Here is a 23748-nt window from a genome sequence, read left to right as displayed (position 1 = left end):
ACTCACTTATCATGTCTGTCACACTATCCCCCCCTATTTCGGGATAATACAAAACGAGCTGCCCTTCTTTGTACTTTTTCGATGTCATCCGTCAGTCCCACCTGATGCGGATCCCACACCGCACAGCAATACGCCAGAATATGGCGGACAAGCAGTGGTGTAAACAGTCTCTTTAGTAGACCTGTTGCACCTTCTAAGTGTTCTGCCAATGAATCGCAGTCTTTGGTTTGCTCTACCCACAATATTATCTATGTGATCGTTCCAATTTAGGTTATTTGTAATTGTAATCCCTAAGTATTTAGCTGAATTTACAGCCTTCAGATCTGTGTGACTCATCGCGTAATCGAAATGTAGCTGATTTCTTTTAGTACTCATGTGAATAACTTCACACTTTTCTTTATTCAGAGTCAATTTCCACTTTTCGCACCATACGGATATCTTATCTAAATCATTTTGCAAGTCCTTTTGATCATCTGATGTCTTTACAGGACGGTAAATGACAGCATCATCTGCAAACAATCTAAGACGGTTACTCAGATTGTCTCCTATGTCTTTAATACAGATCAGGAACAATAGCGGGCCTATAACACTTCCTTGGGGAACGCCGGATGTTACTTCTGTCTTACTTGATGACTTTCCGTCAATTACTACGAACTGCTACCTTTGTGACAGGACATCACGAATCCAGTTGCACAACTGATGCGATACTCCGTAGGCACGCAGTTTGTTGGAAGACGATTGTAAGCAACGGTGTCAAAAGCCTTCCGGAAATCTAAAAATATGGAATCAATTTCACATCCCCTGTCGATAGCACTTATTACTTCATGAGTATAAAGTCCTAGTTGTGTTTTACAAGAACGATATTTTCTGAATCCGTGCCGACTGTGTGTCAACAAATCGTTTTCTTCGAGGTACTTCGTAATGTTCGAATATAGTATATGTTCCAAAGCCCTACTGCATATCGACGTTAGTGACATAGGCCTGTAATTCAGCGGATTACTCCCACTTCCGTTTTTGGGTATTGGTGTGACTTGAGCAATTTCGCAGTCTTTAGGTACGGATCTTTCTTCGAGCGTGTGTTTGTATATAACTGTTAAATATGGAGCTATTTTATCAGCTTACTCTGAGAGGAACCTGACTGGAATACAATCTGGACCGGAGACGTTGCCTTTATTGAGTGATTTAAGCTGCTTTGTTACACCGAGGATATTTACTTCTATGTTTCTCATCTTGGCGGCTGTTCTTCATTGGAATTCAGGAATATTTACTTCATCTTCTTTGGTGAAGGGGTTTCGGTAAACCGTGTTTAATAACTCTGCTTTAGTGGCACTGTCATCAGTGACTTCACCGTTGATATCGCGCAGTGAAGGTATTCATTGCGTCTTGCCATTGGTGTGCTTTATGTATGATACGAATCTCTTTGGGTTTTCTGCCAGATTTGGAGACAGAATTTCGTTGTGGAAATTACTAAAGGCATCTCGCACTGAAGTAGGCGCTATATTTCGAACGTCTCTAAAACTTTGGCACTCTTGGGGATTTGGCGTTCTTTTAAATTTGGCATGCTTTTTTCGTTGCTTCTGCAACAACGATCTGACCCGTTTTGTGTACCATGGGGGATCAGTACCATCACTTACAAATTTATGTGGTATATATCTCTCAATTGCTGGCGATACTATCTCTTTTAAAACAATCCACAACTTTTCTACTCTTACATAATCAGATCGGAAGGAGTGAAGACTGTCTCTTAAAAAGGCGTTAAGAGTAATTTTACCAGCTTTTTTAAATAGATATACTTTGCGTTTCTTTCTGATGGTTGTAGGTGTTACGGTATTCAGTCTAGCAGCAACTGCCTTGTGGTCGCTAATCCCTGTATTCATCACAATACGCACTATTTGTCCAGGATTATTTCTTACTAAAAGGTCACGTATGCTTTCGCAACCATTTACGCTTAAAGTGGCCTCATGAACTAATTGTTCAAGCCGCGCGGTATGAGCCAAACGGTCCAGGCGCTGCAGTCATGGACTGTGCGGCTGGTCCCGGCGGAGGTTCGAGTCCTCCCTCGGACATGGGTGTGTGTATTTGTCCTTAGGATAATTTAGGTTAAGTAGTGTGTTAGCTTAGAGACTGATGACCTTAGCAGTTAAGTCCCATAAGATTTCACACACATTTGAACATAATTGTTCAAAATAGTTTTCTGAGAAAGCATTCAGTACAATTTCGGATGGCGTTTTATGCCTGCCGCCGGCTTTAAACGTATAATTTTTGTAGCATATCGAGGGTAGATTGAAGTCACCACCGTCTGTGGTGGGGTACTTATTTGAAATGAGACTCAAGTTTTATTTGAACTGTTCAGCAACTATATCTTCTGAGTCGGAGGGTCGGTAAAACGATAGAATTAATAGTTTAGTCCGATTGTCAGGTATAACCTCTACCCATACTATTTCACATGAACTATCTACTTCAATTTCGCTACAAGGCAAACTACCTCTGACAGCAATAAATACTCCACCACCAACTGTATTTAATCTATCCTTTCTGACCACTGTTAGATCGTTTGAAAAAATTTCGGCTGAACTTATTTCTGGCTTTAGCCAGCTCTCTGTACCTACAACTATTTGAGCTTCAGTGCTTTCTATAAGGGCTTGGAGCTCTAGTTCTTTCTCAACACAGCTACGACAATTTACAACTGTCTCTACAACTTTATTACTGTTTTTTACCTGCTCACTTTTAGACAGACGCCCCTTCTGTGGTTCCCTGAGACACTATAACCTAAAAAACCACCCAAGTACTTCCACACAGCCCCCGCTACCCGAGTAGCCGGCTCCTGTGTATAGTGGACCCCTGACCTATTAAGCGGAACCCGGAAACCCACCACCCGATGGCGCAAGTCAAGGAATCTGCAGCCTACACGGTCACAGAACCGCCTGAGCCTGTGATTCAGACCCTCCACAAGGCTCTGCACCAAAGGACCACAGTCGGTTCTATAGAAGATGCTGCAGATGGTCAGCTCCGCCTTAATCTCGGAAGCCAGACTGGCAGTCTTTCCCATTTCCGCTAGCCACCCGAAACCAGACAGTATCTGCTCCGATCCAAAGCGACACACGTCATTGGTACTGACATGAACCACCACCTGCAGTAGGCTGCACCCTGTACTCTTCATGGCATCCGGAAGCATCCTTTCCACCTCCAGAATGACTCCCCCCCGGAATGTACACGGAGTGCACACTGGCTTCCTTCCCCTCCTTGGCAACCATATTCCTAATGGGCCCCATTATGTGCCTATAATGTTGGAGCTCCCAACTGCCAGCAAACCCACCCTCTGTGAATGCCCAAACCTTGAAGGCCGAGAAGCTTCCTCTGGAACAGGGACGTCGTCAGCCACAGATAACGCCCGAAACCTGTTCGTCAAACGAACCATGGAGGCCCTACGATCGGCCCCTCGGAAAGTTTTTAGCTGCCTGCCAGACTTTGGAATGATCTCGCACTCGACCACGGGTGAGGGGCCAACCTCAGTGCAGGCAGTACCCGCCGCAGTCACAGCAGTGGACCGATCAGAGGACACGTGGGACGGGCTCGACATCCCTCTCATCCCCGCATTCGATCCCCCTCATTGACGCCCCTCGGCAGCAGCCTCAAGCTGTGTGACGGAAGCCAACGCAGCCTGGAGCTGTGAGCGAAGGGTCGCAAACTCAGCTCGCATCTGTATTCAACAATCACAGTTCCTGTGCATTACTGCAGTCGCTCCTGTTTGAAGCTCGTAAAAATATGCAACAAACGAATGGTGTACTCACCTTATTAGCAGTGGGAAATCGAAGTGCTCTCTCACTGATGGTCTACCTGACACTGAGCTGTTATAACCAAACAAACAAAAGCATGTACGATACGAGGATTGATACGACAGTCGATAGCAATGGCGGTACTGTACACTACACTGTTATTGAAATAAAAGGTTCTGCCTAGTAAGCACTCGAACACGCAAGAAATTACAAAAATAAAGTAGTAACTACACAGATAACTGAAAATAAGTCGCTGCTGTTTGAAGCTCGTAAAAATATGTAACCAGCGAACGGTGTACTCGCCTTATTAGTAGCAGGAACTAGTGGTGCGCTCTCGCTGACGGTCTATCCGACACTGACCTGAAAGGCGAAAATAGTTCCTTGAGATTTGGGTCAGGGAAAATGCTGTCAATGGCTTGTATGTGCTCATGAACGTTCTTAATACATTTCTTATTGATTACAGACCATAGGTATTGCACTGATTAATCAAACAATTTACACATTTTGATGATTACATTTGATGTAAATGTTCATGTATGTTTGTTGCCGTAATAATGACGTCATCCACATAATTGCAACAATCCGGAAATTTTTAAACCAGCTGTTTCAAATAGCGTTGGAAAACAGTGGCAGCACTGAATACTCCAAAAGGTATTCTCTATTCGTACAAGATGAATGGCGTGTTCGAAACAAGCAGCTGTTTGGACGCCGAGTGATGGGGTAATTGGTAATTGCAAATAGGCATCAGGTAAATCAACGCTGGTAAAGCATTCGCCTGCTTTTAATCTAGTGAATAACTGTTGTGGGTGAGGAACAGAAAACTTATCCACAACAATGTATGTATTCACTGCTCTGAAAGCCTCACGAAGTCTAAGGGAGCATTCGGCATTCCTAAGACCTTGCAGGAGGACCAGTTTCGCCTTGACTCCGTCGTGCAGAACGTGAGCTATTTGCGGACTTGTACAAGAAACGGGAACTGCAGTTCGTTGGATGTGGCTACGAGGCTATATTTCCTTGGCATCACCTAGTCCTGGAGAAAAAAGTTCAGCAAACTTTGTGCACAATTCAACGAGATCCGGAAATGGAATCTCAGCGAACTTAGGCGAAATTTTCAATTTATTGAGAGCCTGAGTTGGTAAAAGCGTCTAAGCCAAAGAAAGATATATGTGTTTACTGAAATGATAACCAAGAAAGAAATATCTGTAACTACACACTTATAAAAAACTATTGTCTGAAAAGTTCCTTTGATTTGTGGTTCGTGATCACAACTTGTCACACTCTATTAGCAAATGTTCGTTACGTAGGGGATCTTAGTGCTAAGAATGTATTGCATTTAATGGGAGAGTCCAAGGCTTCCGTGCCCACTACTGTATTATCCAGTATACGGAAATGTGTGGCTTGCCCGATTCAGCATCATCTAAGGTATGAATGTTATTCTTTGGTACAATGTTGCAAGGTGTTTTTGTCACCCGTAAATCACACTGCGAATGTGTCCCCGTTTTCTACAACAGAAACTAACATCACAGCGCCTAGTATACGATGGAGTGGGTGCCGAACAGAACACTCAGGCCAAGAAAGCAGTGAACCTAGGAAATTACGTTATACTGAACCGTTGCCATTGTTACTTGATGAATATTGCTCGTTGTCAGCTAGGCCGACTGCTTGTCCCTCTCAGCAGTACACAAAGAGGAAAGCTTCGAGCACGGTCGCAAACGTTCTTTAGTTTCTTGCATGAACTGTAATCTTTGTGCAGTCCTATGCACATTATCGAGGGAAGGAACTGATACTTGTATTCTTGATTTCAAACCTTTTTGTGTGGAGAATATCGAATGACAGAATCTGCACATGACTCCTTACACTGTTCATTAGCAAATACTAAATTAAATTGACGACTGAAGATTTTAAAATCAGATACCGTTCACCGTATGATTCAGTTTGCACGTTCCGACGGAGAGAGAATTCTGTGGTACACGTCACCGTATGCGAATTGCTTTTGTAATTTTCTAGCAACAAATTACAAATTTTATTAAATGACAAACTATAAACAGGTACAAGGAAATCTAACAGCCTGAGAAGGCTCGCTACTTCCTCACACGATCAACACAGGAAAAAGGATATCAGCAGATGCGGGTCATTTGCTGTGTAACCAGTGAAATAATGATGCAGTATCCGCAGGTACAATTCACAGTCATCATTTGCATCATGGAATGGCGCAAATTTTGGCACTTTCAGTTTTTCTTTTACAGCTGATGTCAGTGCTGCAATCTGCTGTTGCTCTTTGGACGTCTGCTGCTGCAGCCGTTCCTCTTGAGCCCCTATCTGCTTTGGCTGGGATTTGACGAGTTGTAGAATTGCCGCCAAACCTTGTTGTCCTATGGGTTTTAGTCTTGTCGTCACTATTCTGTCGTGGATTACGGCACGCTTATTAAACACAAAAAATGGTTACATAGAACAGAAGTAGAACAATCGAAAAAAAATTTAGGTGTAGTCAGTTATGAGATGTAGGTGCGAAACTGGCTGGCTCAGTAGACCTCAAATACCAATTCCGTCACAGTGCTCGTCGTAGAAGTAACAGCCGGATAACAGCGTATGGTCACAGAGCGTGGACAACACATAAGCGGCTCTCCGCTAGGAGTGTTGACACCTTTGTTCTAACAAGGGAACCTCCCCATCGCACCCCCCTCAGATTTAGTTATAAGTTGGCACAGGGATAGGCCTTGAAAAACTGAACACAGATCAATCGAGAAAACAGGAAGAAGTTGTGTGGAACTATGAAAAAAATAAGGAAAATATACAAACTGAGTAGTCCATGCGCAAGGTAGGCAACATCAAGGAGAGCGTTGGCTTACGAGCGCCGTGGTCCCGTGGTTAGCGTGAGCAGCTGTGGAATGACAGGTCCTGGTTCAAATCCTCTCTCGGGTGAAAATTTTAATTTTTTATTTTCAGATAATTATCAAAGTTCAGGCACTCACACATAATCAACTTCGCTCTCCAAAATTCCAGGACATGTTCAGATTTGCTTGGACATATACAGAATTTTACGGTCTACGCACGGAAACATTTGAAAACGTAAAAAACATATGTTTTGACAGAGCACAGGGAAAACTGAGCGACTCTGAAACTGTTGCATTCATTTGATGCAGTTTATGTGACAAACTCTTATGTTTTCATCACCTTTTTTGGAGTGATTATCACATCCACAAGAAAACCTAAATCGGGCAAGGTAGAAGAATCATTTTACCCATTCGCCAAGTGTGCAAGTTAGGCGGGTCGACAACATATTCCTGTCATGTGACGCACATGCCGTCACCAGTGTCGTAAAGAATATATCAGACGTGTTTTCCTGTGGAGGAATCGGTTGACCTATGACCTTGCGATCAAATGTTTTCGGTTCCTATTGGAGAGGAACGTCCTTTCGTCTACTAATCGCACGGTTTTGCGGTGCGGTCGCAAAACACAGACACTAAACTTATTACAGTGAACAGAGACGTCAATGAATGAACGGACAGATCGTAACTTTGCGAAAATAAAGAAAGTAAAATTTTCACTCGACGGAGGACTCGAATGAAGGACCTTTCGTTCCGCAGTTGCTCACTCTAACCACGAGACCATGGCGCTCATCGGCTAATATACGAGGTGTGGCTAGAAAAAAACCGGACTAGTACTGGTGAAACAATAAAACGAATGCAATAAGGCTGAAAGTCGCGTGGCCTGTCACGTGACTCTCGCTCCGCCTACTGCTCGAGTTTCATCTGCCTCCTGCACTCAGTCTGCCCGTGGCGTCTGTTTTAAGTAGTTGACGTTTTGTCTGTGCGTCTGAAAATGTTGAGTGTACAGAAAGAACAGCGTGTTAACATCAAATTTTGTTTCAAACTAGGAAAATCTGCAAGTGAAACGTTTGTAATGTTACAACAAGTGTACGGCGATGATTGTTTATCGCGAACACAAGTGTTTGAGTGGTTTAAACGATTTAAAGATGGCCGCGAAGACACCAGTGATGACACTCGCACTGGCAGACCATTGTCAGCAAAAACTGATGCAAACATTCAAAAAATAGGTAAACTTGTTCGACACTTTCCTTGTCAACTCCTGTTAACTCAGACACTGCTCTGATTGTTAAACGGCGATCTTGTCGAACAAGTTTACCGATTTTTTCAATGTTTGCATCAGTTTTTGCTGACAATGGTCTGCCAGTGCGAGTGTCATCACTGGTGTCTTCGCGGCCATCTTTAAATCGTTTAAACCACTCAAACACTTGTGTTCGCGATAAACAATCATCGCCGTACACTTGTTGTAACATTACAAACGTTTCACTTGCAGATTTTCCTAGTTTGAAACAAAATTTGATGTTAACACGCTGTTCTTTCTGTACACTCAACATTTTCCGACGCACAGACAAAACGTCAACTACTTAAAACAGACGCCACGGGCAGACTGAGTGCAGGAGGCAGATGAAACTCGAGCAGTAGGCGGAGCGAGAGTCACGTGACAGGCCACGCGACTTGCAGCCTTATTGCATTCGTTTTATTGTTTCACCAGTACTAGTCCGGTTTTTTTCTAGCCACACCTCGTACTCCTTTATGTTGCATATCTTGCACATGGACTACTCAGTTCGTATATTTTGCTTATTTTTTCATAGTTCCACACAACTTCTTCCTGTTTTCTCGATTGATCTGTGTTCAGTTTTTCAAGGCCTATCCACTGTGTCAATTTATAACTAAATCTGAGGGGGGTGCGATGGGGAGCTTCCCTTGTAAGCAGAAATAAATTTATTGGGGTAACATGATCGTATGTGGTGCCAGGTGTGCCCCGGGCTTGTAGCCGCTCTCACCATGTACCCGCGACGATTTGCACGCGGTCCGTGGTCGGACGGAGTATAGTCAATCGCCTGTGCCACCGAGCGGGGTGGCACAGTGGTTAGCACACTGGACTCGCAAGGGGGAGGACGATGGTTCAAAGCCGCGCCCGGCCAGCCTGATTTTGGTTCTCCGTGATTTCCCTAAATCACTTCAGGTAAATGCCAGGGTGGTTCCTTTAAAAAGTCACGGCCGATTTCCTTACCCGTTCTTCCACAATCTGAGTTTGTGCACGGCTCTAATGACTCGCTATCGACGGGACGTTAAACACTGATCTTCCCCTCCTCTATCTCCGAATCATTGGAAGCAGCGTTGAGATACGGAAATTTCAGTGCCGTTAAAGACTGGCAGAGGTAATGTAGCTACTGGAGTTGGTGCGTATCTCTAGAATGTAACGAAGAATTACGTTGAATGTCACAATAGATGCGTCCGCGGTGGCTGTGGTCAGATTTGGTGAAGTGCCACTCACCATTTTCCTAACAGAGAGAGAGAGAGGGCTTCAGTCACCTGCTGCTACATGGCCTGTTGACCACATAGGCTGTCGAATTGTTCACCTACTTGTAGGTAGTGTAGTTGTCTAGTTGTTGATCGGTTGAAGTTGAAAGCGCACAGGGGAAAGCTATACAAAGTGAGAGTCATTTCCAGAAAACAAATTCCAAATATATTTCATCTGTAATAATACAAAAGAAGGCAGCTCTGTTACAAACATATAAAAAGTAAACGTAAATGACATGCTTGCATCCTGTCGTAGGCCAGGCGATGTAAACAAGAAAAAACACGAAATTCTATGAAGCAATACAATTGAAATTTCTACCCTAGAAAGAGAATGAGAATGCTGGAGGGAATTTTAGCCTTATGACATTAACGACCTACCACGACAGTTGAGGTGAAGGAGGAGTAGAGGCGACAAGAATTAACTGACTACGTTACCACCGTCATATACACGAATCTTAGCGCTAGCACAAGAATTAGCGTAACGTTACGGAAGCGACGCCCGTAGTTGCTGCAACATCCCGAATGTTATACATCGTACACGATAGCAACGAACGGAACACCTGAATGCTTCCTCGTGCTAAAGGGACAATCTGGACTATAATGGCGGCCGCTTTCGGGTTACTGCTACGAAGCGGCACGTCCTAATTCCCCGAAGGACTGAGTAAAACTGGGGCTGAGAGCTCGTCTCCACGGAGTTCCGTTAACTCGAGAACCTCCACACACTGCTCTTCCGCGATACGCGAAAATTTTCCCCGTACCAACTTAACTGGAGGGGGAAAAGTTAACGGTCCCTGTGGCCAAGGCTGGTGGCGTGACTCGGCCGTTTGAAGATTAGGTCGACGGGTCCCTATGGGCGCCATCTCATACCCGGACACCCGTATTGGTGTCAGTGCGTGAAGCATCCCTGATGGACATGATCGAACCCCACTGTTAGAGACCATAGAACAACTCGCCAGTGCGACTGCTACGGTCGCAGGTTCGAATCCTGCCTCGGGCATGGATGTGTGTGATGTCCTTAGGTTAGTTAGGTTTAAGTAGTTCTAAGTTCTAGGGGACTGATGACCACAGCAGTTGAGTCCCATAGTGCTCAGAGCCATTTGAACCATTTGAACAACTCGCCAACTTGGGAAATCGGGGAACGGAAGAGTTATTTAGCCCCCTACACCAGATAGTCCTTCTTGAGGGCTTGACTTTGGCGTAGTTTAATGGTCGTAGAAAAGTAGACTTCATGCTCTAATGAAATGTTTTAATTAATGAATGTTTAAATTAATCGAGTCGTAGGCCAAGTATCGGTAGAAACCGACTCGCTAACTCACTAACAAAATGACTCACTTATAATGTTAGTTAAACTAACTTTCTTTCACTGTCTCTGTTTGTTTCTGGGTCTGGAGAAGACAGTATTTGTGGCTACGCCACGAGCAGGATTTTTACGCGAAAAGTCTACACGTTACAGCACTGTGTGTTTAAATTTTTTAAAGGGCTTTTCCACAGGGGGATGTATTTTATCAGTACACGTTTATGTATCTACGAAGGAGCTCTCGCCAACTGAATAGAAGACATCTAACTTTTCTTTCTCCTCGCGTGTGCAATGGAATTGATCAGGTCTTCGACAGGTGAACCAATCGTTCTCGAATTTCAGGGACGATAAACAGTTGAAATATCGGCAGTTGTCGAACACGTCATGCGGCTGCATGAACGTTAGTTGTTTCAATAGAAAACTTTTAGTTACCAAAAAGCAGATTGTTACATGTATTTCTCTTAACGTCCAGTTGGTGATATGCCAACAAATTGACTGGATACCACGGATAATCCGTTTTTACTATTTTGTAATTAAGGTGGGTAATGTGTGTATTGTCTGGTGTCTGTATGGTCTAAAGCAATATCGTTCAGACATGCATGATTATCTGAAGGATATCGCATTAAACCATACAGACACTGAACTGTACAGACGTTACCACCCTGTATTTCATGCCACAACAAGCCAAAATGACTAAAATAACATCTCTCCCTGTGGGGGAATGGTAGGCATATATACCAGCTTGGTATGTAGACATAGTAGCATGCTTCAATCGCCCGGCAGGTTGCACGGATAGCCAGTCGGCCTTTGGCTGCGGTGAGGCGAGCGAGCCTTGTTTGCTTCTCGCCTGTTGTGCTGGCTGCGAGCGACCACGCGTTTGTTTACATCCGCGTAGCGGCTTGTCTGAGAGTCCGACTTCACCGACCATCAATGGTGTTTTCTTACAGTCAAGCCACAATTCAGTTAACTTTTCCTTTGGATCACGAACGACCGAATGCGTACGAAGTATACGTTTAATACGGGATGAAATGCGTCTCCTGCCCCAAGATGTTCTCGGAATTCATTTTCGATCCTCAGTACTATTGTGTACATAAAGCTGGCGAATGACGATCGGTGAGCCGACGTCGTGCGGCCTCACGCCAATGACCTAAGTTCGGATATTCTGACGGACATAAAGGGACTATCGTGGTTGATCGCGCTGGTTGTGGTCTCCGAACGTTGCGGGTGTTCAAACTCCCGTTTTAAATACCGTCGGACGTTGTGCTACCCGCCTTTAAACCTTACAGCAACGTCGTCAGTCACATGGCAGAAACGTGGAAGTTGTTCTAAACGTACTGTGTCGTCAATGGTGTCCTCCAGATGAAAACTGAACTACGAAAACTCGTATTTTCCTACTTGCTTATTGACGGCTGCAAGGCAGTTGTCATTTACGATGGCCAGCCGCGCACCTGTTGAGGTTGTGGCCGGGAAGGCCATGTCGTTCTGAATGTTTCCGACGCAGACTGGTTCAGATGCCGATCACAGACGTCGCTCTTCGTGCGGCGCCTACTGTAACACCTATATCTCAGGCGTCTGTAACGGTGCTGCCTGCTGCGCCCTCTCTGCATCAGTTGGTACCGGCGTTGACTCCTCTCGACTATCCGATGGACGTTTCGCCTTTCTCTCGTATACTCCTGCCGGAGGCAGTAAAAATGAACGATGACCGTTAGCAGGCACAAGCTGTCTGTCCCGCCCCCACGGTTTCTGATCGTCGAGCTGTACCTACCTCTGATTTTCTGTCATCAGGCCACATGTCGGACGATAGCCGCCAGTCATCCGACACGGAACAGCATGTTAGGAAGCAACGGTCGCCGAGAAAACGGAAGAGTCAATGCCGTACTCCTTATGATGACTGCCTCCATCAGACCCCTGAACAGGATGACGACCCTGGTACTGACGGTGCGCTGTCCTCTGACGCCCTCACACCTGACGACGCGAAGTCCTTCCCCACCCTCATCTCTAGTCAGCGTCCACCTCCGGACACCAACCTTTCCCGGCCTGTGACTGATGCGGTTGGCTCCCTTTCTGTGTCTGATGCTACCTATGGAGGTACCTCTGATAGTGTTCCACTGAATCGGCCTGGTGAGACATCTGTCTCCTGGGCGGACGACGTCGATGCTGATGATAGACATTCAGAAGGTGTACAAAGCGATGGACCCCTCTTGGGGGGGTCGGCTCCCTACCTGTCACAGTAATGCACCCTTTCACAGGGGCCTGACAGGAAGTTCCCTGTGCTTCCCCCGTGTTTGAATCACCCGTCCTCCTGGCGACAGCAGCTTTCCAGACTTATCTCATTGCCACAGTCAATGGCAACACCATTCGCGTACGCCACAAACTGGCTTTACTCCATGACTTGTTGTATGCTGCTGGCGTTGACGTTTCTCTCCTTTAGGAGGTACACTTTGCAACTTTCTATGCTCCCCATCACTTTACAGCACATGTCCTCATGCTTCCCCTACTGGTAGTGGGGTGGCGATCCTCTTGCGTGACGGTATCATCGCTGATGCCGTTACTTGTCTCCCTGATGCAAGAGGTAAGGCTCTCACGTTTAGTGGCCTCAGGATCGTCAATGTCCATGCTCCATGTGGTCTGGGTTGCCGCCGTGAACGTCCCACCTCCTTCTCAGAGACAGTCAGCCTCTCTTCCTGAGTCGGCAGGATGCATTGATCACGGGAGGCGATTTCAACTGTACCCAGGCACCCAAAGACCAACTATCACGTCACTCTCCGTGCACGGCGCTAACGACAATTCTGCAGCACCTTAGCCTAATAGATTCTTGGGAGCATGTTCATGGTGATCGTCCGAGGTTTACGCATTTCACTAGCCATTCTTCCAGCCGACTCGACTGTGTTTATATCTCCCGAGATATTGTCAGTTGGGTGCGGGCTGCTGAAGTCTGGCCCACTGCGTTCTCTGACCATGACGCATATATTTGCGCCATCAATCTCTGCTGCCAAAGAGTGTGTCGCGGCTGTGGACGATGGAAACCGAACACCTTCCACCTTACTTCACCCGACTGCCGGCAGTTCATCGCGACCATATGGACAGCTTGTCGTCGACGGCCTGATGGCTATCAGTCTGCCCTGCCTTGGTGGGTGCCCTCAGATAAGCCTTGATTGCTTACGGAAGGGAGGTTGCTTCGTAGCGGCGACGGACTCATGACTTCTATTTCACCATTTTCCGAGAATGTACTATGATGCCGTATTAGCCAGAGTGCCAGGCGATGGTGAATCGTGCCAAGGCGCAGCTCATATCCCTCTCTCGCCATCACCTTGAAGCAGCTACGGTCAGGGCGTGAACACACGATGGGTTAGTGCAAGAGCGTCCATCTATGTATCATTTCAAAACGGAACGTCGCCAAAGTTGGAGGACTTTGATTAATGTTCTTACGACCAGTGATTGGCAGCGTTTTGATAGGCAGCGGACTATTGGGTCTGCCCTCCATGCACACTATCTTATATTGTACTCTGAACAACGTCATCACACTGCCAACATTACAGTGGTCTCCAGACTCTCCTTTGACACGGTTTCCGTGGATTAGGCGGTGGATCTCCTTACTAAAGTCACAGAGGACGAAGTCCATGATGCTATCCAGGTGGCTTCTACGAAGAGGTCTCTTGGCCCTGACGGCTTCCCAATGGAGTTTCATCGGACATTTCGCCCCTTTCTGGCGCCAATGTGGAAGGAAATTTGTGAGGACCTTATGTCACCTATCGTGCCGATTCCAGACGGCTTCCTCGATGGTTTCCTCATTCCCATCCACAAACCTCGGGGTACCTCATGGATATGCGATTAACGCCCCTTGACGTTACTCAACAGTGACACTTTGATCTTTACCCAGATGTTGGCTGCGAGGCTTAAACGGACGGCACGGTAAGTGGTTTTCCCTGATCAAACGTCTTTGGGAATTGCCAATAACGTCCGCACTACCCTCTGTCGCCATCGGGTCATAATCGCTCTTGCTCACGCTCGCCGTATGCCTGGACTTTTGGCAGCTCTTCAGTTCAGCCAGGCGTTCGATCGTGTCGTTGACGACTACTTGGAAGGGTTGCTCCGCAGTATGGGCTATCCTGATAGTAAGGGTCATCGTCGTAATGCGTCTCCTTCGTGGAGCTACGTCTCGTGTACTCTACAATGGCCGTCTCACTCCCTCTATCTCAATCCATCGATCAGTGGGTCAAGGCTGTCTGCCCTTTCCAATGTTGTATGCTTTCACCAAGGAAACCTTCCTTTGCGGCCTCCATCAACGCCTCTCTGGGATGTTTCTCGGTGACCATGTATTCAGCTGCACTGCTTATGTAGATCTCGCCATCGTTCTTCGTAGCGGTGCTGGGGTCAGGGAGTCACTGGCATGGGTTACCACCTATGGAGAAGCTTCTGGTACCTGCCTTAACGTCCGCAGATTCAGTGCCATGGCTATAGGTGTGGGGCTTCCTGCAGGCTGCGCTGTTCCTATGCGTGTAGCTGATACTATCCAGTGCTTAGGACTCGATTTCACAAGTGATCTGCGGCGGACAATTGTCCTCAACTACAGCCGCCTACTTTCCCAACTAAGAGCTGGGCTCCTAGATCACCGTTTATGAGCACTCGATCTTCTGAAACGGACGCGATATGTAAATGTATATTTGGCGTCACGTATACCCCATGTGGCACAGATACTTCCTATTCCGCCATCCATGGCCCGCTGCATGGTAGCCGCTTTAGGTTCACTTGTTTGGCACGGTTTGCTGTTCAAGATAAGGTACGACACCCTTACCCTCCCGCGGTGCAGGGGCGGTTTAGGTCTGCATCATATGCCTAACAGAGCAGTAGTCCTGACATGACATTGTGCCCTCGTTGTCCTACGTGCCTTACCAGCCGATTGATGGAGACCCTTAAACTACTCTCTTCTCTGCTCCTATCCTGCTTTCGGACGTACCACCGCCCTTCTTTTATTTCTGTCACTTTTCCTCGAACTGAGGTACGTCCGTACTGTGATACAGCCAGCGAACTGGAAATCCACGAAGACGATCTGTGGTTTCCTACCGCAGCACTGGTCACTGAATTGGGTTGAGGAGAAGCATCCCCACGTCGACGGGCGTGCCGTTTGATGATAGGTGTGCGCTTCTGGGCTCCTTGTCTTGACGCTGACGTCTCGTATCCATGATACCCTATCTCAATGGGAAGCAAGTATGCCGGTCACGCCTTCACAGGATTTATCTTGCAGACACCCCGTTGTGTGTCGCCTGTGATGTTTTGGACACAGCCGAGCACCGCCTGGTTTGCAGATCGGCAAAAGGTGTCTGGTTGTTGGTGTGACAGATATTGTCCCTAGTTATCCGTATGACTCCTCACTAGATAACTACCGAACTGCTCCTCTTTCCGTACATGGGATTCTTCCCGCAAGCGAAGACGAACTCTGTGAGGTGGATTTGTGGACACGCAGCGCATTATTTGTTTGCTGATGGCGAAACAAGTATACTTGATGTTTGGCAGTTCTTAACGGACTGCCATTATGCAGTTGTCCGCAATCCTACAGACTGTTTTTCTCCAATTTCCTTTGCAGTGTCTTCCTTAACCCACCACAGAGCTGGGGTGAAGAGTTGATCTCCACCTTCTCTACACTTTTGGAACCTATATATTCTTCTGTCATGGAAATGGTCTTCTCAGAAAAACTATACATCGATAGTCTCAATGAGTCTGACGTCTTGCTGCGCCCTCCTCCTAGCGACGCCGGTTTGCTATTTTCGGTGGTGTTACTTTTTAAAAAAAGACCTCTCAAGTTAAGCGGGAAATCTGAGTTCGAGTCCTGATCCGGCCCAAATTCTTATTTGTCACTACTCATTTGTACATCTGGTGCATAATGGTATTCTAAATTATCATACATATTTCAATAACACTTTTCACTGTCCACATAAGTACTCAGTTGGCTCTTTTCGAGTGGGTGTCAAGAAAGATGGTTTATATACGTTGGCGATGATTGCTGTTTTCGAAAGGGAAGGACAATCAAACCTACTGATTTCTGTCTCACATGTTCTAGACCAGGGGTTCCTAACAAAATTTTCCCGAGGACCCCTCATCGAACATGATTGATACCTTGTCATATCACAGTATCACGTACCTAAAAAATCCAAATTAAAATTAATTTTATACGTTTTCTATTTTTGGTACTTAGAAAAAACATTGACATATTCATTATTGAAAAAAATATTCAGCTTAAAACTTTTTCAATTTAGTCATCAGTGTTATTGTTAAATTTTTGATTATTGCTCTAAAACTTTTTGTCTTCAAATCGGGGTGTTTAGTGTAACAAACTTCTTAAAAAATAAAATTAGAGTATGCACTGAAAATGCCAGTAAAAATTTAAACTGAGTGTATTGCGCTTTAAAGTGTATTACACTTGAGATTCCATTGAGTAGACGTGCGTGAAAAATAAGAAATCACTAATTTCATAAAGGTATTATTTATTTGCAAAAATACCGTTACAGCAGAGTACTCCATGAGTATACAGTTAGTTTTAATTTTCAGTTCTTAATGAGATGAGTTTAATTGACCTTTGAGTCCATTAATTATGTAATATTAGGTTACAAACTTGAAACTTTCACCCTGAAATCCGACCGCGTGTCGAGCCGATTCCTCTATTTGTTTTAATGAAACACCGATATGTGGTTGCAAATGGAAAGATCAGTTTCATTACCTTATCTCCAAGTTTCTTGTTGTCCTTGCGTGCTGATGCCTAGAAGTCTGTAATTTTATTACCGATGAAAATGTTTATCATCGTACCACAGCTGGACAGATCCACAAGTTGATCCTGCTCTTCTTCAGTGAGGCCTTGGATTTTGTCTATTTCTTCACAGCTGAAGGGATTTCGAATCCATCTGCCATCAGGGTCAGGTTCAGGGAAATACTCTCTAAAAGTGGTGGCTAGGCTGCGTAGAGGCTTGGCTACATTGATCTTGATCTGATCAGGCAAACTCTCCTCTGATGACTTCAAGAATTGTTTTAAAGTAGAGAAGTTTGTTATTGAGTCGTTTTCTATCCTTGACGCCCAGATCTGACACTTTTTGACCATAGCACTAATCTTATCCTTAGCTTTGAACATGACTACACTTTTTCCTTGTAAACTCAAGTTTAACACATTCAAGTGTTCAAACACATCAGCTAAGTACGCAACTGAGCAAAGCCAAGAGATGATAGCGACAAAATCCGTGTACTTTCAAAAAGGAAAACATCCTACCTCGAGGAAGCCATCTTACTTCCGTATGAAAAAAAAGTTGCTCATGCTCACTGCCGATCTCTTTACACAACAAAGAAAATAATCTGGATTGCAGATGTCGAGTGTTAATGTAGTTGATGATTTGAACTACTTCGTTAAGTACCTTTAGCAAATGTTCAGGCAATCTTTTAGCTACAAAGGCTTCACGATGGATACAACAGTGAGTCCATTTCACCTCAGGGGCTACTGCTTTGATACGAGCTAGAAGCCCAGTCTTTTTTTTTTTTACTCCATCCTTCCATTCTTGGTCCTCCCATAAGAATCGTGCGAAAACCAACATTGTAGCTTTTTTTGATAAGTCTGTGCCTTCACGCCTTCATCCAATTGTAGAGCGTACATGTCACGCATGCAAAGCCTAGCCAGCAATGTTTCTTCGATGTTAACTGCCATATCAGTAATTCGTCTTTGAATAGTATTGTTTGAGAGAGGGACAGTTCCTATTACCTTAGCAGCTGCATCACCTAACATTCTCTTGCGAAGTATTATTGATGATAGCAGTATATGTTTCTCAGCAGTTGTGTGATTTTTCCCAAATTTAGCAACAAGCTGAGCCTCCTCGCAAGACGCAAGGGTTGCATTTTTATTTACATTTGCACCACAGTGTTCGGTAATTATTTTACGAGATGTTTTCAACTCTCCTAATTTATTTTTGAAAAAATCTAATGACTTATTTTTGTACTCTGGGTGCTTTGTTTCAAGATGGCGCCGAAGTTTTGCTGGTTTCATACATTCATTCGAAAGGCTTCCATAGCAAATTACACATTGAGGTTTAGGCTGTTGCTCAGGTATAGTGAACGTAAAGCCGATTTCCAAGTAATCAGAGTTATATTTTCTAATTTTTCCAGTAAGCTTAACACTGATCTTCGAAGGGTTAGGTTCAAGGGACGCCGACGATTTAGGTTCAATGGACACTGACAACTTCGGTTCGAGAGTCACTGACTTACTTGCTTGAACATTAAATGCATTATCTTGCTCTTCATGTGTAGACCTTTCTCGTTTTAACGAATCACTTTTTTAACCAGGGGTCCATTTTTAACTACGCGAAAAACAACGCTTTGAAACACTACTGTTTTAATACAGAATATTGAATATGAACGAGGGTAATCCCAAAAGTAAGGTCTCCTACTATTTTTTAAGTACATAGACATGTTTATTTCTACAATAGTTTAGATCAGTTTACAGCTTGAACATTTAGCTATTTTTAGACATAATCACCATTTCTGTCGATGCATTTTTATAGACGCTGTGACAGTTTTTGTATGCCCATGTCATACGAGCTCGCCTCCATGCTGTTCAGAGAGTTATGAACCTCTTCTTTCACCTCGTCGTCGGAGCCGAATCGCTGGGATTCTGATTAAAGCTCACAGGTACTGTGAGGCTCTGAAAAAACTCAGACGGGCATTTCAGAAGCGGAGATGAGGAATGTTGAGCAAGGGTGTACACACTCTCCATGACAACGCTCGCTCACACATCGCTCGGCAAACCGTTGCTCTCCTGCAACAGTTTCCGCGGAACATAATCACCCACCCACCCTATAGTCCTTACTTGGCGCCCTGTGACTATCACCTGTTCCCTAGGCTAAAAGAACATTTGACCGAGACGCGATTCGGCTCCGACGACGAGGTGAAAGAAGAAGTTCATAACTTTCTGAACAGCATGGTGGCGAGCTGGTATGACATTGGCATATAAAAACTGCGAGAGCGTCTACAAAAATGCATCGACAGAAATGGTGATTATGTCGAAAAATAGCTAAATGTTCAAGCTGTAAACTGATGTAAGCCATTGTAGAAATAAACAGGTCTATATAATTATAAAAAAATAGGCCACCCTAATTTTGGGATTACTCCTCGTAAACAACACGGTCTGTGAAAGCACTGGCAATAAATTAACAATGGCCGATTACCCTTGACGCAGAAGTGAGCGTTCGCTAAAGCTCTGCTCATGCAGGAAGCGACCAAAACAAAAAAATCTGTTACCATACAAAACATATTTAATAGCATCTTGCGAACCCCTGTGGCATATGTCGCGGACCCCTGTGGGTCCGCGGACCACCTGTTGGGAACCACTGTTCTAGACTATAGTGGTACCGCAGATACCACGATCAAGGTTTGCTTCATCTTCGAATAATAGCTAGATTTACATCAGCTAATAGTTTTAGTTCATGCGGCATACTTTTGATGTAGCGTGAAAAACTTATTTTTGAAGAACAGTTCTAGAAAATTTTATTTTCCATATATTCATCACCATGAAAAATGGTGATAACTTTCCATATGTGTTGATAAAACTAAAACAACTGATCCCTAATTAAAATTCGAGATAGTGGTCATCTTTAAGATGTAGCTGTATTTCACTAGAGCTGGCGACTCTTTGCATCTCCAACAATGAGTTCTTTTTCTCTCTTCCTCTCCCGAAATATATATCCATGGTGTCGCCAAACTTGGTAGTCTTTCTGAAAAACATTTTGGGACACGGCAGCCAATAGGTCTGTGGGTCGGCGGGAAGTAAGGACGACTTAGTACACCTCCAGTTTGCCGTAAAGCATCGGACGCAAGAAGTGCTTGGAATAGAGCGCAGACATCACCCCGCCATTTGATAAAATTTGAATGACATAGCTTTTGAGTTGTTGACACAAGTTAATTTAACACTGATGTCCAAAATTAAAGCAGCAATCGGAAATTTTGCAAGGTTGCGTTTGTTTTGCCACAAAACAGTCTAAATAGGTGATAGTACAAACAATGTAAAGAACACAGAACGTAAACAACTGCAACTTGCATGACGGTAGACAAAAAGTCCATTGTCTTTTGCAACTTAACGGATTTGCAGACACATTCCGGCAACTGGTTAATCTACTCAGCATGGGGTGTGACAACCTGTGGCAGCAATAGAAACCTGACAACGACGGGGCATGCTGTGAGTGATGTTATCAGTCTCATGTTGAGGCCATAATGCCCATTCTGCCTGCAGAGCTGCTCACAAGTCTTGTAGAGTGACTGGTGGATGCTGACGTGATTTAAACTGTCTCCCTAGTGGATTCCAGACATGCTCTATTGGATTAAAATCGGGAGAGCGAGAAGGCACGCCATGCATGCTGTATCTTCCATTTCCAAAAAAACATCAACCACCCAAACTCTATGAGGTCGAGCATTATCGTCTATCAATATGAAGTTGGGGCCCACACCACCTCGCAACAACCGCACTTGAGGTCGAAGATCTCGTCACGTTACCTGAAAGCAGTTGCCCCTTGTTGATTCACCCGTACAATTCCGTGAAGAGGTGTTCGGTGGTCAACATAATCTCTTCCCACACCATTAACGATCCTTCTTGATATCTCTTTCCACAGTGTTTGGATTCCGAAGTCCTTTTCCATATTACCTTCAGATGCGAATGCGTCGAGAATTAATTTCCAGGCCAAATCGGGACTCATCTGCGGAAAGAACATTGGCCCACTGTACGACGGTCCATGTGGCATTTTGACGACTCCACTCTAGACGTTCCCTACTGTGAAGACGCCTCAGAGGTACACATACAGAAGGTCTCCGACAGTAAAGGCTGCTATGCAGGAGTCTTCTGTACACCATTTGTCTCGATTCAACACGTCCATTGGATACTGCGAGGTCAAATGCCAATTGCCGTGCAGTACTAAGGCAGTACGGCCAAATAACGGCCGTATTACACGTGGTCGGTCCTGCCCTGGTCTTCGTGGTAGTGTTTCGGTCTCTATAAATTGTCGCCACATCCGAGAAACAACAGAACGATTCACATTAAGCGTTTGGCCACATGAGTTTGCGACTGCCCTGCCTCCGTTGTTGCTATAGCCCCCAACCGTAGGGAGTTTGGTAGGCGTCTTCTTTGCACCACAACTGCACCGTCTGTGACTGTACACACAGCGATTATGGATGTGGGACTACCTGGTAAACACCCCGTTTGATAGGGCCCTGATGTCATAGTTGACGTAGTTGTCCGTTAAACGGAATACCATCTTCCGTGCAGAACACTATAGTACGGACATCTGTTTACATTTTGTATGAATTAGACACAAGACGGGGAAATAGCGGTTTGTTGCTTTAATTTTGGACACCAGCGCATCTGTTTTTGAGTATCAAACCTGGTGAACGGAGTTATTTTCTGCATTGGATTATACTTTTAAAGAAGAGAAGTAATACCATCATACTAGTATTAAAGTTGAAGTAGGTTAATGTCCTAATACTTTCGGCCGCGTCAACCAGTGCGCCTGCTCGACTACGTGACTCAGAGCCTCTACATAGATCGTTCTGACGTATGCCTGCCCATTGTCATCGGAGTACAGTCGTCTACATTTATTTGGACAAAAAAGCAAATAAAACAATTCATGTCGCCTTATGGGTGGTGTGAATTGTTTCAGTTTATTTATGGGTGAATCCTTTATGCTTTTATTATTGTAAATGATATTCTTGATGTTCTTAAGTGAAACTGAAAGGTAAAAATGCAGGGGGTATATTTACACAGTACTACGAAACGTAGTTGCTACGCAACAAATATTTCAGTCTACAGCAGAGTATGCGCTGCTTTGAATCTTCCTGACAAAAGTTTTTATGAGAGTTTCTCGAAAGCGGAAAACTGCGCATCGCGACTTATGCCATTACTGACTCTGCTATCCATGCGCGATTTACGGCCTGCCTTCACATTGACATCTATCTCGACTGATTGACAAATGTTACAGATGCCTTGCTGGACTAGAAAACAGGATGAAGGGATACTACGTAGAAATGAGCTAGGCACAGGACAGGGGGTTGTGTACAGAACAAAACTTTCGCTCTGTCGCGGACAGTTCGCTGATTTGAAACTTCCTGAAGCTTCTATGAAATCTGAAAAGTAGTAGAAAGATACTGGCGGAAGTGAAGATGTGAGAGCGGGTCCCAAGCCATGCTTTGTTTACTCATTTGGAGAGAACATTGCCGGTGAAAGGCACGATCCTGGAACCTCGTGACCGCTACGGTCGCAGGTTCGAATCCTGCCTCGGGCATCGATGTGTGTGATGTCCTTAGGTTAGTTAGGTTTAAGAAGTTCTAAGTTCTAGGGAACTGATGACCTCAGATGTTAAGTCCCATAGTGCTCAGAGCCATTTGAACCATTTATTTGCAAGATCCTGGGCTCGTGTCCCGTCCGGCACACAGCCTGTCACAAAGTTTCAGCCAGCTTATTGCTTTTGTTCTTCAATTAACTCTCATAGACAGAGATTCTTTTGTTGTCCACTCCTTATCCTGTACCTTTTTTTTTCTTTCCTATTGCCCCATACGCACATCGTGTCAATATTCGTCTCATCTCTGGTTGTAGTATTCTGTTTTTAACTATGAACCAGTAAACATCCACAGCAACAACAAAATGAAGCTTCAATACAAAATCCGTCCCCTTAATTGCGAACGTAAACCCAGCAGAAAGATCAGACTTTTCAAACAGAAGTCATTTCTTAAGGAAGTGCTCTGTATTCATAATTCTCACCATCGTCCCTCCCCCCTCCTATACGTTAGGAAAAACTTTGCACAGTTTTCGTGGAGTATTGTGTTTCAATTACATGTCTCAGTGAGATGTAGGCATTCTCCCCAAAAAATATAATACTTTCACCACCAGTCTGTGTATACGGGGTGTTACAAAAAGGTACGGCCTAACTTTCAGGAAACATTCCTCACACACAAATAAAGAAAAGATGTTATGTGGACATGTGTCCAGAAACGCTTAATTTCCATGTTAGAGCTCATTTTAGTTTCGTCCACCTACGCTCAATGCAGCACGTTATCATCATTTCATACGGGATACTCTACCTGTGCTGCTAGAACATGTGCCTTTTCAAGTACGATACAACATGTGGTTCATGTACGATGGAGCTCCTGCACATTTCAGTCGAAGTGTTCATACGCTTCTCAACAACAGATACGGTGACCGATGGATTGGTAGAGGCGGACCAATTCCATGGCCTCCACGCTCTCCTGACCTCAACCCTCTTGACTTTCATTTATGGGGGCATTTGAAAGCTCTTGTCTACGCAACCCCGGT

This window comes from Schistocerca nitens, chromosome 3, assembly GCF_023898315.1.
Source record: "Schistocerca nitens isolate TAMUIC-IGC-003100 chromosome 3, iqSchNite1.1, whole genome shotgun sequence".
Lineage (NCBI taxonomy): Eukaryota > Metazoa > Arthropoda > Insecta > Orthoptera > Acrididae > Schistocerca > Schistocerca nitens.
Note: the sequence above shows the minus strand (reverse complement) of the source record.